The sequence below is a fragment of the Ambystoma mexicanum genome, chromosome 10 (assembly GCF_040938575.1).
Source record: "Ambystoma mexicanum isolate Mex_15411 chromosome 10, UKY_AmexF1_1, whole genome shotgun sequence".
Classification (NCBI taxonomy): Eukaryota; Metazoa; Chordata; class Amphibia; order Caudata; family Ambystomatidae; genus Ambystoma; species Ambystoma mexicanum.
In genome coordinates, this window is record NC_090932.1 from 740,559,181 (window position 1) to 740,577,563 (window position 18,383).

Below are 18,383 nucleotides of genomic sequence, written 5' to 3' on the forward strand. Positions count from 1 at the left end.
ATTGAAACAGCCATTCAAATGGTAGTGGCGTGGAACTGGAGGGGACTCCAGAGTGCAAGTCAAATATCAAAAACATTTAAACAGACTAACCAAAAAATATTGCACACAAAAACATTTTTCGAGTCTTCAGTTTTCTTTATTGGAAGCGTTTATTTCAATCGTGCCTAATTTTGTAATTTTCAATTGAAGTTTAACTAGAGGACAACTCTCTGAGGTTGGATTCATATGTCGAGGGAAAGTCAAACACTGAAAAAGAAGTGTTCCTACTGTCATTGATCATTATTAACCAGAACTAGAAGAAAACCAATAGTTTTTGAACCTTAGTGAACATCTACTTTCTTTTCGGCCTCCTGGATTCGTTTACATTTTATATTTCAGCCAATCATCATTTGGCTCGCAAAAGCTAAAGTTCTTAAAATGTCACATAATTTTGTTGATAGTATAACATATCATGTTAACCTCACACAGTCCGTCATGTCGGGTCAGGGGTGGACGGTCAGGGATCTCAAGGGGGACCAAATCTCGAACGTCCCTCAGGACGGGTTGATCCTGAGAATGCTCAATTTGCAAGCTACACCCTGGTATTTGCATCTGCTTTGGTATCTCAACAAATGCAACCATTTCGGCAGTGTGGTTGTTCGTTCTGCCGTCTTCAGCAGTGTAAGTGCTATGCAGAGATCTCAGCTCAGAGCCAGAGGGTTCCCCTCTCATTGTGTTATCGTCTTTCCCATCATGTCGACCTTCCTATGTTGTACAGATGTGTTTAGTGCTCCATATGCCACTCCGCACTCTTGTTGTGTTGATGTGGCAGACTAGGTAGTCTCTGCCTTTCTTGGAGTTCTGCAGTCTGGCAATTGGATCTCATTTCATGCAAAGGAGGCCCCCATGATGTGGGCAGATTCATTGCACCACTTTACTGAAGGGATGAAGGGTCAACAAATGCAGGATGTCTGAGAAGAAATGGGTCATGACTAAGGCTGAAAGAATTCATTATTTTTAACCCCTCAGAATGCCATGTTCAAAAAGAATGAATAATTTTGGATAATAAATATAGCAGCATTGCCTACACTAGATGTACGCTGGTGGGCCTCATACAATATCTTGTGAGACAACCCGTTGATGTGGAGTCACCTATTCACTGTGCAATAAAACGATTGTGAAAACTGGAGTGGAGAGGGTAAGAAAAAATGTGGTGGGTGAATATAGGTATTCAGAGGGAGGGTTGGGAGGAAGTTTCAGTAGGCTGTATTTTGGAATAACAATTAGATTTCGCAGGACTTGGTAGCTAAGCACGTCGATGTTGGTTATTAAAAATGATATATTTTAAAGGGAAGACTGTTAGGCAGTAACACCTGATGAGTCACTTTTGGTCTTTTCAGCCAGTGTTGAGGCAGTAAAGTCATCTCAGCTCTCTTTTGCTGGTTGTGATGATTCACTGGGATATTTTACAGAAATATCTCTGGGTGACCAAAAGGTCCTTGGCTTTTTTCATGGCAATGTCTGCGGGTGAGTCCCACATTCTACCAGTTTGCCTTCATGTATTTACTACAAATGTTCTTCTTCTCAAATACAAGTACTAGCCACATTGAATCCGGACACCTGCGCATATATCCCACATGCAATCTGGGAAATTGCATATATTTCACAAAAATAATATTTTCCTGTTTTTAACCACTCACTTGCATACTTTTATCACATTTAAACTGAACGCCTCCATTGATTTACCACATAAAATCTGTAGATTTATATATAATTTCCACATATAATGATCAGACATGCATTTAATTTCCATATTTAATTTGTGCACTTGCATACATTTCTTCATACTAACAGATCACTTGCATATATTTTGTGCAGTTAATATTTACACCTCCATATATTTCCACATGTAATCTGGACACCTGCACATATTTCCCACCTGTATCTCAGCAAATTGCATACTTGTCCCTCAATCTTGCCAGCTATTCATATTTTCACATTTGTATCTGGTCACTTAAATATATATTTCCACATATAATCTGTACACCTGCATTTTTTATTTATAGTGAGGACGGCATTTATTTTCCACATGTAATAGTGCATTGGTTGTTCACAATTGATATACTTTTCACTTGTAATCCACTTGTAAATGTTTGCCTCTTGTGATCTGTTGACTTGATGTGGGCGACTATAACTGATAGGTTGGCAACTGGACTGTGCCCAATGTTGGATGCTCTGCATGATGAGACATGGCTCGATGCGTGCAGCTGTGCATCATGTCTGATAAATCAGGGTTATCCGTGAGTTGGCGCTGGATATTCCCAGCAACCTTCCGTTTCCTTTTAGGTAATGCTGGTTTAGGAAACACTGCGCAGCCGAAATAGATTCTTAGGGCCTAATTCACAGAACGTTTAGCACAAAGCAAAGTGACTTTGCACTGCAAAAGTACTCTTTGCACCAGGATAAATGGGCCTAATTCACAAAAAAGCACTAAAAGCACCCCGTTTTTCGGCACACAAATTCCATGAATCAGGCGATAAGTGTGCGCAGACTTGGTGGTTTTCGGTTAATTAGGCCCATTTAGCCTGGTGCAAAGAGTACTTTTGCAGTGCAACGCCTCTTTGTTCCGCTCTGTGAATTAGGCCGGGTGCAAAGTATATTTTTTCAGTGCAAAGTCACTTTGCTTTGTGCTAAACGTTCTGTGAATTAGGCCCTTAGAGGCAAGCCCGCCTGAACAGACTAGGAGTGTGACCTCATGACCTCTGTCTTGTGAATACTTATATATGTGTAGAGAGGGGCAGTTTGTGCGATTTTGGCCCACACGTGGAAATGCAACCGATTGGTTACTATGCAGATTCATATACAGTTACCCAACTGAAAAAGTTCTATTAAGAATCCCATCATTTCGACCCCATCATAGAGGAAAAACTATTTTGGCATAGGGAATGCGAGTGTAAAACAGGAAGGGGTATAAAACACGCTTTTAAAAAAAAGTCTGCACACAGAGGTAAGACGAAATATAAGGGGAAGGCTGTTAGGGGATATGGGAGTGAGAGTCTTCGTTTTAAAAAAAGGTACAAACAATTCCCAAAAAGTAAAAAGGAAATACAGGGGAAATATAGCCCATTCTTATTAAAGGGAAAATCGAATGTATGTCGTATAACCTGCAGATCACGCAGGAAGAATATAGTGGCAGCACTATATTAAGGGATTCTGGGGACCGTGCACAGATATATTGCCAACAGATCAAAAGAAATGAAGGGATCCAGAATCTCTGGTCGCCCCCCTCGTCGCGATCACCCCCCAGTGTTTGATATGTGCCCCCAACAGTAATCAAAACAAGCATGGAAACTCCTTTCAAGTTGCCTTACTCACTTCACCCTGCCTGGAATCCAAAAGAAGTGTCATTTCAATGGCAACATAAGATGCCCTTGGGCCTTAGTTGCAATCTATTAATTCTGTTACAATACAATAAGCAGTCCACAAATGGTGTACTTGTGTTCTAGCATAGGTACAGGATACTGTTCAACAAGAGTGGCCACAATGAAGGCATAAAGGCTGTGTTATAGAGGCAGATCAGTAGCCATACGAGCAAGGCACACATACCCTGGAATCAACACAGAACTCAGATTAGCAGCCTCGCAGAATGTTAACGGGCCAAAGCATGCATACAGGAGACATAGAGGAGGCATGAAGAAACATGCATATATTTAGTTATAACATTTTGTTAATGCCCAAACCCCAGGATATCTCACCGCGTGGTACAGTAAGAATAATCGTACTTATCAAAGAACCACGTTTTTACAAGCTTTTTGAACGCTGTGTATGATTGTTCATTTCTGATGGCTGCAGGGAGAAAGTTCCATAGTGTAGATGCAATGACACCAAAGCTGACACCTCATGCTCTTTTGTTCTTATAGTGAGATAATGGAACTGAATCTTAATGAGCGCACCAGTAGTTTCTGGGTGAGACTTTTGTTGAGGTAAAGGGGAGCCTCTTTGTAAATGCACTTGTGGGCAATTGTTAAAATTTTAAAGTCAATCCGAGCTTTGATTGGTAGCCAGTGGGCCTCGCGTCTGGTTGCCAAGATATTGTCAGAACTTTGTAGTCCAAGGGCAGCACACAGTGCTTTATTCTGCAGAAGTTGTAGTTTAGCCAGATTAGATGCTGAGGTGCCCATGAGGAGAACATTACAATAATCCAGTTTGGAGAAGATGAGTGCTTATGCGAGTATGAGTCAGTTGCTTGGTGACAGGAGTTGTCTACTCAGAGAGATGAGCCTGGACGTGTAGGCGGTGGCAGAGTCTAAAGCATTGATAGTTCCGGATCCAGGTGGATACCCAGTGGTTTAACCTGTTTCAGGACTGGGATGGAGGTGCCATCAATGCAGAGGGTGCTAAAAGCAGTGTCAAGTTTCTTCAGGTGGAAGGGAGAGGCCGCAATGAGGAGTTTGGTTTTTATCATTATTTAGGTTGGGTCTGGCCATCAAGTTTTGTATGGCGCTGTAAACTGAGTTGATTGTGGCAGTATCCAGAGCGTTGTTGCATGTGATAGGTATGAGTATCTTGGTGTCATCTGCAAAATTGGTGCAGACGATCCCCAGTGAGTCAAGGAGGTCAAACAGGAGCTTAGTGTAGGTGTTGTAAAGTGTGGGTGAAAGGCAGGAACCTTGAAGGACACCTAAAGGCGCGAGGATGGGGTCAGCCGCAGCCTCGCCAATACACACTCTGGTGGTGCGTTTGCTGAGGAATTAATAGATCAGGAGGTGGCTTTGCGGGTAAAGTGGAAGTGCTGGCTGAGGTGTTGACATAGGATGTCGTGGTCGACCAGGTCGAAGGCTGTGGATAGACCAAACAAGAGGAGGATGCCTAGGTTGCCAGAGTCATGGATGCTGTCCATTTGTATTTTCAGGTCAAGCAGGGATGTTTCCGTGCTATAATTATGGCGGAAGCCAGATTGTCTCATTCTGTGTAGGTGGTATTACTCAAAGAATTGTTTACTTGTGCATACGTTAACCTGTCAAGAATCTTGAGCAGAAAAGGGACGATGGCAATAGGGTGATAGTTTGTGGGAATGAAAGGATCAAGAGATGGTTTGAGGAGTGGGGTGACCCAGGCTGCTTTGATATTTGAAGGAACATCACTGGTCAGGAAAGAAGCATTGACAAAGCCGGTGATGATGGGTGCCAAGGTAGGAGTGCAGAGCTTCACTATGTGAGTGGGGCATGTGCCACCTTTACAGTTACAAGGTTTTAGCAACAGGATGATAGTTAGAACCTGCTCTTGCGTGACTTGATTGAACTTGAAAGGCGGGAGAGAGGAAGAACGGGCCACACTGGAGTGGTCAAGTATGTTCTGTGTGGGGACTTTAGCTGCAAGCATGGCCTTTTTGCACTAACTTATATCACAAAGTGTTTCAATTTGATGTGACAGGGCGTTTGGTGGTACGCCAGGCCTTGTCAGTAAGGGTGGTAAAGTTATGGTATATGCCATAGCATCGAGGATGAAGCTTAGAAGCTCCTAGCAATGCGTACATATACAAACCTCAACTGAGACTAGAAGACAGCCATGGTTTTCAAGTGATTTGGCCATTAGTCAGTAAAGAAATATATGGTGTGCAATATATCAACAATCATTAGTATTATATCAGAAGCAAAGAAATAGCCAGTAAAACCATGAGTGGGACTTTTTTTTATAAGGGAGTACCTTCAGTTTTCTACATTGTTTTGCTGAAGTAAATTACCTCCTTGTAACTTACATTGATAAAATCACTTCATTTTTATTTTTATTTGTTAAATGGAGGATTCTCCGTACCATCCTAGCACCACCACCCACAACTCCCAAAGACCCCATGCGCCTATACCCCCTAACCCTCAATAAAACAAATGCAAACATTACTTCCCGACAAAGTAATGGTATTGAAGTAAATAATAACAAACTAATTTACTTCAGCAAAACAATGATAGATGACCATGAGAACTAAACCACTTTTAGGGGCTAACAGGTTTGAACTTTGTAGCAATTTTCAGACATTAGGCACTATGACAATAAATGATTTACTGAGGATCACACACTTTGGTTAAGAGGAGAAGCTGAACTTTGAGCCCAATCTGCAATTTTAGCACTTGATCATTGTTTCCTAGTTCTTGTCGTAGAGCAAGGTGCAATTATTTGCGACTGTTTGACTTTGACATTCATGAACTAAAATGATACCCTATTTTCTAGAAGTGACTTTGTACATTCAAAATTCACATAAAAACTCTAAAGGACAACAGGTTACTAAAAAGGAGAATTAATCTGGCACAATTTTCTCCATCAAGGGAAGTACACAATGCTATTTGATGTGAGCGTAAATAAATCTCATCTGAGTTTTACTGTTTTATTTTGAAGCTTTAAATACACCTAGCAAACAAACATGCAGATGTGCAGGACAGTTGAAATGTTTACAAAAAAGTAAAACGCTTTGTGTGTCAAATAAACAGAGATGAGAATAAGCTTGCCAAAAGCCTGTGACATTTGGTCGGAACTCTTCAGTCTAAAATCCCTTCCATTCAAAAGACTTATATTAAAAGAAAGAGAAGGCAAATGGCTAAACAATTAATTCATCTTTTATAAACGCTTAACACCGGAGACCAGTCTCTCAGCGCGGGATCAGGATTCAAACCTATGTTGCTCTGCGTTGTCTTATTTCCAAGGCAAACATGTTGCTCCTGAGCTATCCTCCCAGGCCACCAGAATGTGAAAAGGAAAACATTTTCTCAGAAGACAGCACAGTACTATCAAGTGAGATACAATTATCTGTCCATGATCACTGTATCGTCCAGTGGAAATGGCATGAAATGAACCTGAACATTTAGGTTCCCCAGTTTCGACTTTGGCTACCTACTAACCTCTCCCGACTAATGCTTTATGCTCTTCATTTGGAACGGTTTTTACAACCATTCCTTGGAGGAACCAAGCTCTAAACCTGCACCATTCTGATGCAATTTTACACACACACACACACACACACACACCCCCCATCCCCACCACCCCCTCCGCCCACATGCAGGGACCTTTACCCACCATAAAACATCTCTGATATGTGGATATGTTCCGAGGGTTCATTTCAGTGCTTAATTTGTGGGGGTGTTTGCCAGAGCTCCCATTTCTGAGCCCTCGCATTTATTGTCTCAGACTCAGTTTGATTAGGATGGGGTGCATTGCAATTTCATTGTTGTTCTTGCTAGTCCCATAATAAACACCTATAGAATTAGAGCAAAATGTAAAGGATGATTGTGTTTGAAGACACACTTAAACATTTGTCTCATGTCAAGACACAATGACTGTTATTTTAGGTGTATGCTGATTGGTATTTGTAAATCAATCGCATATCTGCGGCAATGACCGAGCACATCTGTCAACCACAATAAACTGGTGGCAATTGTAGCTTTAATCCCATATTTGTTGACAGTGTTGGGAGCAGCTGTGGTGCCAGCAGGGGGCGGGACCTGCCCTTCCTGGCGTGTCATGGGCGTGTTAGAAATTCTTTGAGCCCCAGTACTTATTTCTTTACATATTAAGCACTGGTTAATTTCTCGATATGAACAACTACTTACAGATCCTAGAAAGCAGCTTCTGAATTGTGCAGGGATGGCAGCTACAAAACAAGCGTTGTCAAATCCAATAGGTCTGCCCATTTCTGCTGTGAAAAGTTGTATTTTCGGATTGAAGATGTGCCGTGTGTATGATTTTGTAAAATGGTATGAGAAGAGGATACAGGCATATGTTTATAGCTTCCCTAGAGAGGGCAAAGACTGAATGACAATCGAGTGTCACGTTCCATTTACCACTTTCTGTAGTTTTGAGGCACAATGATGTTCAGTTATACACTTTGGGCTGCTATTTTTATAGTACAGTACAAACACAACTCACTATGGTCCCAATTACGAGTCTGGCGGTAGCCGTGCCGGTAAAACCGGCAGGCTGCCACCTGACTCGTGAATTTTTCTGGCGCCTGGCTCCACGGACACACCGGAGGATTAAGACCCCGGTGTTCCTGGAAGTCAGGCGCCAGAAAAATGGGAATCCCCATTCCCATTTGAGTAGCATAGGACTTAATGGGAATGGGGATGACGGAAGCACCGGCACCGTTAATAATGGCGCTGGTGCTTCCCGGAAAGTCTGCGGGCGGGTACCGTCCTTCCCGCCAGGCCAGACCTGGCGGGCGTGTTGGCAGCCGCCTGCAGACTCGGAGTGTGCCAGTCCGGTGACAACAGTGCCAGTAAGCTTACCGGCACCGTTGTTACCGGACCAGCATGCTCGTAATGAGGCCCTATGTCTTGTATACATTGACTGGGAAAGTTCACGCCTTCTGAGAGCGTTGATGTATTTATATTGGGCTTTACATTTCCATCATTTCTGTTTTAATGTCACACTACCCCCCACATTTCAGTAGGTGTGGTATACACTAGAGCTTCTATATTATATTACAGATGTGCACAGCTGTAAGTTGCAGGACAGCACTACATACAACATGCTGGGGAATACCCCCTGGGTATGTGAGTGGATGAAAGTGGTTGGATTATGGTTAATGGATAGAGGGGCGGATGGATGGATGGATGGATGAGAGACAGAATACGTGAAGAAACTGGTGGATACATGATTGAGTGGATGGCTATCTGAGTAAATGGTTGGTCGTATGAGTGAGAGGATAAATAAATACCTGTAAGAGACAGTGTGTTAGCAGATTGATAAGAAAATGGGCGGCTCTGTACCTGGATCACAGAGGAGGTGAATGACAAGACAGTGGGTGACTCGGTAGATGGGTGAATGGGTGTTTGCATGGGACAAATGCATCCCCTGTACAATGCCGTGGGGCTCCTTACATGGATCTTAACCACTAGAGTGCTGGAGTGTGAGGCTTGAAAAGCACATGTAATTCTTGCAGGAGAGATCTTAGCATCTAATTCTTCCTCCAAGATCATTAAACCAGATCAGACCACTCATCCTGAGACCCGGACTTGACAGTGCATGGTGATATCAGGCTCTGTGATTGAGCACAGCCAATGGGAAGGAGTGCACCAACACAGCCTTTCTTTATCCAACATATGCTTCTAAAGACAATGGAGGAGCAAAGGAAAGGTTGTCACCATGTTTGTGTGGTTGCAAAGACCACACTTATTACTGAGCCTCTGGCACACACTGGGCTTCTGCTAGACCCTCCTGTTTTGACTCTTCGTTCCCACAACATATTACAGGCATTGGAAGAAAATCACACTTCATTTAAGACCACACTCTTCATCAATGTGGGCCATGGAAGTAGAAGAGCTAAAATGAGTCTGAGCAACTATGAGAGAAGCGAGGGCCATCGTGCACTGAAGATTTGCATCAAACCAACAAATAAGTATGATCTTGCTATCAATTTAATTAGAAAATTGGCCCTTCCCAAAGGGTGACCTCGGCCCTCATTATAAGTTTGCTGGTCCAGAAATAAGGAGCCAGTAACAACATTACTGGCAGCTTTTCCGGACCGGCACACTACAAGTCTGTTGGTAGGGTCAGTGAACTACAAGTAGGCCTGACCTGCCGGTAGTTCAAGCCCCTACCAGCAGATTTTTCACTGAAGCACCGGCACTGTTACTAACAGTGTTCCCATTCCCATGGATTCCTATGGGACTTCACAGGAATTTACTGTTCCTCCGCAGCCTGTAATTTCCCAGTATTAATGGGATATCGGGCAGCACAAACGGTAAGCCGAGGTTGATGGTACCGGGAACCTCATAATGAAGGCCCTAGTCTCTGTCTACATTACAAGTAATAATTCATCAAGGCAGGACTTTGCACGTCTATTGGGCATTCAGATTATTTAATCATATCACTGACCTCAACCCAGAAAGGCATCTACGGCCTCTTCCAATATCAGTAATCTGGAGGCTGCTGCCCTCATGCCCATCCAATCTCAGACAATCAAGCTGTGAGATAAGAACACTGGTGGGGCAGACCACTGCCCTGATTCTGCAATACCGCGATCTTCCTGTTTTCAGCCGCCTCTTTCGCCATCTCACCTACTTAAGGATGATGTAATATGCACCAGCCGTTGTTAGTCATCTAAGGCTGGTGGTTTTGACACAAAGCCAGTACACTGCTGACCCTCCAACACACCAACCGACGCATGCATCCCTGCACAGTGCATCTGGAGTTCCCATCATTTTGTGCCTGTGAATGCCAATTTGCCGGGCAAGTGTATTGGGTGCTTGTTGAATGGTATATTCCTTGAGCATTGGGAGTTGGGGTGGATTCTGAAAGTGCCACTCCGGTTCTCAGATTGCAGAGTTTTTATGTCTATTTCTTGAGACATGGTGCAACTAAGTAGATGCAGCGCTAGGACAATTCTGTCCGATAAAGGGAAGGGGTCATGCTTTGTTGGATGGGTAGATGTCTTCCATATATGCATGAACCCAAGTTGCACTGAGACAAGTGGTGCTTCACATCAATTAATAGAACAACAAACAACCACACTGGGGCTCATTTTGGAGTCTCGAGGTATTCAGCAGTGGAAACCCATTAAGTGTAGACATGCACTTGTCCTGCTGCCAAATTTTGGTCATTTGCACAGTGGAGTGCAAGAGTACAGGGCAAAAGGTGGTGTACACACGTATACGCTGCCTTTTGCCCTGCACTCTTGTACTCCGCCGTGCATATTGAGTTAACGATGCCTGCAATGTACGCATGGCAGGCAGTGTTTACAGTTGGTTCTTATGGGTTCTGCCTGCTTTTTGCTGGTGCATGAAGCCGGCGGACCCCATAGGAATCCTCAGCATTTGGCCTGCATGAATATCCATGCCGGCACAAATGCTGTGAGTTTGGCCCCTCCTCACTTCCAACAAAATGCCAGAAAATGGGTTGTGACATAGGAAACATGCGTAACTGCCTTACACAATGCTATTTAAAAATAATACAAATATTTGTATATGGTTTGTCAAAACCTTTACAATTCATAGAAAAAAGATATATGATAAACAGTGGCCAGAAATTTCATTATTTTGAACACTTAATACAATTGAATAAAACTGTAATTAAAACATTTAAAACCTACATATACATACACATATTTAGAATATGATTATTTAATTTAATACATCTAGCTTCAAAGAGTAAACAAAAAACAGCCACTGCAATGCCCACCGAGGTTTGATCAGCCCTTATGTATCTCTTCCAAAGATTATCGCTGTTGAACCATTTTACCTGTAACATCAGTTTATTTAGAAACACAATTCTCTCCATGGAGAGTGCAATACAATCAATCAATAGGTGTATCGTAGTTTCAATTATCTTCACGTCCTTACAGAAACGGCAAAAAGCATCCTCACTACTAATCAATTTTCGTCATAGTAAGTAGGACCTTTCTTGTGGAAAGCAAATTCCATCTAACAGCAGAATAATTGCTCTAAAATGTCAGTTTGGGAATCATTTCAAAAATGGTGCGACTATTCCTGTTTTCTTATGTTCTTGAGACAGATGACACATAGACGGGTACTTATGCAATTGATCCATTGTTTTACACCAATCGAGATTGCATAAAGCGGTTTTAGCTTTCTTTGGATTCTCTACCAGAACCATCAAATTATGGTTAATTTGACTTAACAATGCTTCACAATGCTCACTTACAATAGCACAGAAAGGGGAACCCCACCCCCATAACCTCCTTCATTGCCATACATTCACTTATGTCACAATACAATGAATCCTGCAAAGGCGCAAAGGAGCCTTAATTTTACGAAAAAGACACATCAACCTCCACCTGACTCACACCTGCAGTGAACAAAGCCCTAACTCATAAAGCATCGCTGCGAGCTGAACAGCATTTGGTGCGCAGAAAACTTTTCTCCAAATCAGGTCCTCTATTTTATCCAACCAGTCATAAGCTCCCATTACCCACAATTCCACACCATATATTAATTTCACCACCACTTTACCCTAGTAGAAGATAATGCCTGGTTTACTTGAAAAAGACCAACATTTCCTATCAATTGTCAACAATTGATTAGTTAGAAACAATGCCTTTTTTTTAAATGTATTTTTTAATTTTTATTGGTTCGTTACAAACCTTTAAAAAGAAGAACAAAAGAAAACAACATAACAATCAGTTATATGAGCATCAAGAATCTAAACTCAAAAATTAAAAACGAATACTTGACACATTTACCAGTGTACTTCACAAATGATTTCTTAATTTTTCTACCACTTTTTCTAAAAAGGAAGTTAATTCGATTGTCAATTTTCGATCTGAGTCGCTGAATAGATTGCTCCACCAGTCTTCGATGTCTAGGAATGGTCTTTTAACAAAATAGCTACCAAGGTGCAAATTTCTATCTTGGGTTAAACCCAGACACATTAAAGTTAAGTGTTTCAGGGTTTCCCACGGATTTCCACACAAGCGACACAATGAGACTACAGGCTCTTCTTTTGACCAAAAGTTTGACTTTTCTCTTGTTGGTATCTGGTTTAATTGAAATTTTAAAAATATGATTCTACAGGCTTTGTCAGGAAATTTTTCGAGATAATGTTCTGCCATGTTGTATATTTTTGCTTCCAGAGGAAAAGAGTTCATGGCTCTATGTTTGCTTCGTGCGTCATTGGTATCGATCCAGTCTTGAGTCCACAAAATGGTTTTGACTTTATTTGGGTTGTTTTCCAGAGTGCAAATGTCAGAGTTTATATCATTCAAAATGTTCTCACAACGTTTTGCCCACATAGTAAGAACACCCACACGATTTCCAGTGCCTGGATCTTTTAATATTGTATATTGGAGCGCCACCTGCTTCATAGTCATTTTATGATATTCATTGAGCATATTCCATGATATTCTTGCGTTGATGGATATCAAACCTAGCTCGTATTGTATGCAAGCAGTTGGCACATCCTTAGGCAACCACAACACTCTTGACCAAAATTCGTGTTCCAATGATGACCAAAATTCTGATTTGCAGCCAAAGGCAGCCTCTGCACCATGTATCAGGGCTGTGACAGCCTTTTGTTTATAAAAGTTCAACACAGGTGTTATAGAAAATTTCCCAAACTTTTTATTTAGTACGCATGCTTGGACAGTAAGTTGTCTACATTTGTCCTTTGTTCTTTGTACCCATGGGGCATCATTAATGCTGGAGCTGATACACATGCCTAAATACATAGTTTGAGTTACCAATTTGATGGAGTCAGTTCCAATTTTCTAAGTGAACATTTTTGACGCAGAGGTATTTTTGGTCTTTTGTAGATTTTGCAGAATTAAAATTTCTGATTTGTTGGTATTTATACATAACCCGTTCTGCTGTATGTAGTGCTGCAAAATATTTCACTTTCACTGCAAACCAATAGGTGTCATGTCCAAGAGGACAAGATCATCCGCATACAGGAGCCAATTTATTTCCTTGCCGTTGATCTTAGGCGGAAAAACATTGGCTCCTACATAGGCTTCACAGATTTCGGAAATAAACAGGTTAAAGATTAATGAAGCCAATGGGCAGCCTTATTTAACTCCTCGACAAGTATGTATAGAATCCGATAATGTGCCCTTTTGGTCCAATCTTACTCTTATACATGTGTCCGTATGCAGATCTTTTATTGCCATGATTAGACTTTCCGGACATCTCCATACAGTTAGTTTTGTCCAAAGCAGCACATGCCTGGGATAGGTCTATAAACGCAAGATATACGTTTTGTCCAGTTCTGATGGCCTCAATTTTTAAGAAATTAAGGGTAAGTAGGTTTAGGCCACATCCTACACCCTTCACAAAGCTCGTCTGACGGGAGTCTTGATGTCCACTTATTTTTGTCCAGTTCAGTAGTTGTTTCTGTAGCTGCATCGCATAAAGCTTACCTAGAACGTCAAGGAGTGTGATCGGTCTGTAATTCTTTGGGTCTGCCCGATTACCTTTTTTGAATATTGGGACAACGATCGCACTCTTCCAGGAGGCAGGTGTTGTTTTTTTGCAAGCTATGGTTGAAAAGAGCGTGAAGCACAAAGACGTCCACTCTTTAGGATTCTGTTTTAAGATGTAATTTGTCAGGCCATCAGGGCCCGGCGCCTGCGAAGAGCTGCAGCGCAGAATGCTTTGCAAAATGTCCTCTGCATCAAACTGAAGATTCCAGTATGCTAGTTCCGGAAACTCAGGATCAACCACAGTTCCTTTTTTTCATACACTTTTGTAAAGTGCACAGCCCACTGAGCTTCTGTCACCATGCTAGTTTGTATGGCTTGTTGTTCACAACTATTGTGATTTATTAGTTTCCAGAACACTTGTGAGTTGTTATTAGCCAGGCTAAGCATCATTGCCTCTGCATCTCTTTGCTGGAGAATTATTTTATGAGAGATTAACCAATTTTTGTAGCTTTGTTTTCTTTTTTTCCAGGCAAGTTGTTGTTCATTACTGGCAACGACAGTAAGTTGTCTCAGTTCTTTGCGCAGTTGCTATCTTCTTTTTACAAGTTCCTTATTATACTGGTGCTTTGGTTCAAAAGAGCCGCTTTTCAAACCATTGTTTCAGTCTATCTCTTTGGATGTTCAGCAGATTTCTCTAGCTGTTTTTTTTTTTAATGACCTCATCGAATTCTTCATGAATATGGAACCCCAGAGATAAAATAAAGGGGACAGCTTTTATCAACAGGTCACATATCAACCTTGATTCAATGTGCAGACATGCTCTATCATTATGGAGTTCATCTATGAATTCGACAGTTTGAATATCACTGGATTCGATGGATCTTAATCCAGGTAGGTGGTGTAATAAACAAAGCACATTGTTTTGATTGAGGATTAAGTCATCTTTGACTGTCAAGATCCTTTCAAGGATTAGTTGATATTTTGCCATTTTACATTGTCGTTTGAGGGATTTATTCTCCATCTGATTTGTGGATTCTCTCTTTTCTTCAGCATTAGTGCTCTTGTTTTTAAAATTGTGCACTTTTACATTTAATTGTTTGGGCTCACTTATGTCAGAATTGTGTTTTGTTTCACTGGAAGCCGACACTCCGACAAGTTGCTCTACCACATCCACTCTCGATGTACTATTTTCAGTAGTTATTACTTTTGCCTTGTTTATCATTGACAGCCGATTTCTTTTCTTGTCCATAGTTAGAAATTTTACTTCTTGTTCAGTTGATTTTGGCGTTTTGGGGCACTCCAGAAGTAAAACTAACTTGCAAACTCTGTCCTGCACAGCGGCGTTGTTTTCATTGTTTGCAGGATTCTCAGATTTGTCCACATTGTCAGAAGTTAAAGTACCAACTGAAGGCTCCACTGTCTCGTTTTCCCAGTCTTCCTGACTATCATTCGAGTCTATTTCTTCTTCGTATGTAGACAGGTTCAATAGATCATTAGGGTTTTCCGTTTGGGTTTACGAATACATTCACTGATTTTAAATTTCAGAGGAATTTTCGGGAGCCCAAATTGTTTCTTTTCCTTACACATTTTTGTTTTTTTTGCTTTTTTTCTTGAGTTGGGTTATTTGCAATGGCACTATTCTTTTGAAAAATTGAGTAGGTTTTGTCCTTTTCTTCTGCTGTTTGTTGTTTATTAAGATCTGGATTGTCAGTAACGCCTTCACAGTTTGCAGAAGTTGATGGTTTTGGGGAAGACATGGCTTCTACATTATTTTTGTTTCTGCTTATCTCTCTTGGACTGGAGTTTGTATTTTCAGAAGGCACGGACATGGAAGAGATTTCCTGAATTTCCTTTGAGTTTTCCAAGATGATTACTTCGTCTTCATGCGTTGGTACGTCAGAGGTTGTTAAAGCAAAGTCTTTTTGGATCGGCTTGATCTCTACAGTGTGACTGCCACTTGTCGAGGTTGTTAGGTTTTTGCTTACATTGAGCTCCCTAAATTGCTGGTTTAAGTTGGTCTTGATATTTACCATGTTCTGTACATCTTGGTTGTGTTTAAGGAGACCCAGAGCTTCTCTAGCAACCTCTGCCAGCAGCCTCTTGTCTTCACTGTTGTTTATTTTTTGATCAGCAAGCTCCTTCAAAGCCGCATCTATTCTGCTTATGTTATCCCATATTTTAGATTTTGCAGAAGTGTCATTGGATTCCCCACTTGCCAGTTTTGTATTCATTAGCGAGGATAGTGTTGATAGATCCTTTATATTTTTGTTAAGTTGCTCATATAATTTCATCATGGGCGCTATTGAAATAGTCAATGATGACATTATGTATGGTGTGAGGTCATTTAGGGCCTCCTGGATAACATTTTGAGAAGAATTCTTTTTACGATCCTGATTGTACTGAGCTTTGTATTGGTGGCGTCTTATTTTGGGATATTGACGTTCCATGATAGATGAATCAAGAGAAGATTCATCTGACGAGGAGGATGTAGGCGTTGCTCCTTCAGGCTGCTCTTGTGAAGCTTCATCGTGATGCAATTGATTTCTGACCGGACTCCTATTTTTCGAGAGCTCTCTGGTATTTGAGGTTTGGTCTCGAACATGTTTTCTGTTCTGGGAGCATACAATCGCTGGCGAAGGACTTGAGTTCAAATGACTGCGCTTTCGGGCTCCTGGCAGCCCTTTGGCAGCCGGGCTAATCGCTTCCACAATAGGACTGTGAAGCAAAGGGACCATTTCCAGCTCATTTGCTATGCTTTTACTTTCCTCATTGGGATGTGTAGGAGAAGCATTAAGCGCCGCTTTGTAATTTAACTCGCCATTCATTTTGGTCAGGTCTTGCAAGAGTTTATTTGCAACTGATTCACGATCATAGAGTGACATTGAACACTAATGGGTTGATGACCCTAGCAAGTGTAATCAGGAGTGAAATCAATGAGCGAAGAGACTCAAATTCAACCCCCTTACCTTCACTGCACCTTCTAGCGTGGGAGAAACTGTCCAAGGAGTCCCGCCGCCTCCTTCAGCTTGGGCTCTAGCGTTCGCTCCTGTTATTTATATCTGTGTTTTTTGTTTGCTCTAGTCAGTCCAAATTAGAGCGAGAGGTAGGGCTTCGATTCAATTCGCCAACACCATCCCAGCTTCTAGTCAATAAGGCATTTTGTTCATTACTCAATGGCATATCAAGTGTGTTATGACACTCCAGATCGATTGGCTTGTAGGTGCTTTTGTTCTGAGGAAGCCGTTTTGATAGATCAAATTCTATTGAAAAATTGGCACTTTCAATCCAGGAACCTGTGCTTTCTGATATCAGTCACTGCACTCTGCATGTTGAGGTGTCGTGTGTCAGTGTTCTAGGTATTTTGAAATTGGACAGTTTCTCCCACGCTAGAAGGCGTAGTGAAGGTAAGGGGGTTGAATTTGAGTCTCTTCGCTCATTGATTTCACTCCTGATTACATTTGCTAGGGTCATCAACCCATTAGTGTTCAATGTCACTGTATGATCATGAATTAGCTCACATAACCGGGCTGCTTCATTCTCACAACGATCACAATCACACTCATACTGAAGGCTACGCTATTGTAGCTCCACGTTACCAGGACCAGAACTTATCGGGCGTGAGCTGTGAGTTTGCTCGTTTGTATTTAACATGGCACTGTTCCACATGTGCGAGCCCTGCCCAGCATAATTTCTTTGATTGTTTACGTGATTAACTGCAGCGGGAGTTGTAACAAAGGAAAAGCGCTCAGGTCTTACTTGTGATTTAGTACGCTCACCGCCTAATCCACTTGTCTGTAATGTGTCGTGACTGCGACCTACTTCATGATCGTGTCCACAGGTGTTGCTGGGGGGGGGGCAAAGGGGCTATAGCCCCCGGTCTTTTGGTTGTAGCCCTCGATAGAAGCTCAGGAACTACACCCAAAAGGATATAGCTAGCCCCAAATCCTGCAGTCCCGACATTAGCCTAGCCCCTGATCTTTTCATGACCTAGCAACACCCCTGATTGCATCGAAGGTGAAGTCGCGTGAGAGGCTGTCGAATTCTATGCACGTTCTTTTTCTTTTTCCTGGAGCATGTTGGTAAAGAATCGAGCCTCGGGAGCCTCATAAGCCTCCAGAGACTCTCGAGACTTGGCACCGACTCCGCGCCGCTCCACGGGTTGCCGGGGTTCTTATAGGCAAAACTCCCAAACTGCAAATGGGAATAGAAAGAGGACAGGGTCTTCTTCCAGCACACAGCAGAATCTCGAGACTCAGCACCTACTCCGCGCCGCTCCGCGGGTTGCGGGGTTCTTATAGGCAAAACTCCCAAACTGCAAATGGGAATAGAAAGAGGACAGGGTCTGCTTCCAGCACACAGCAGACTCTCGAGACTCAGCACCGACTCCGCCAATGCCTTTTGGCCAAATGTATTAAGCACAGTTTTTTACAATGGTTGCCCAATTATTGGAAAGCCCAAATAAATTACACTAGATGCGCAGGTCAAAATAGTATTTTTCAAGTGCACTTAATGTGCCTTTTCCCTTTGGTGAAATCCAAGATTC

General features: G+C 42.0%; 1 protein-coding gene across 2 annotated transcripts in view; it reads right to left on the reverse strand.

The window, feature by feature from the left end:
* Positions 1-18,383, reverse strand: part of ERICH6 (glutamate rich 6) — a 701,982-nt gene that overhangs the window by 3,249 nt on the left and 680,350 nt on the right. The window lies entirely within an intron of this gene.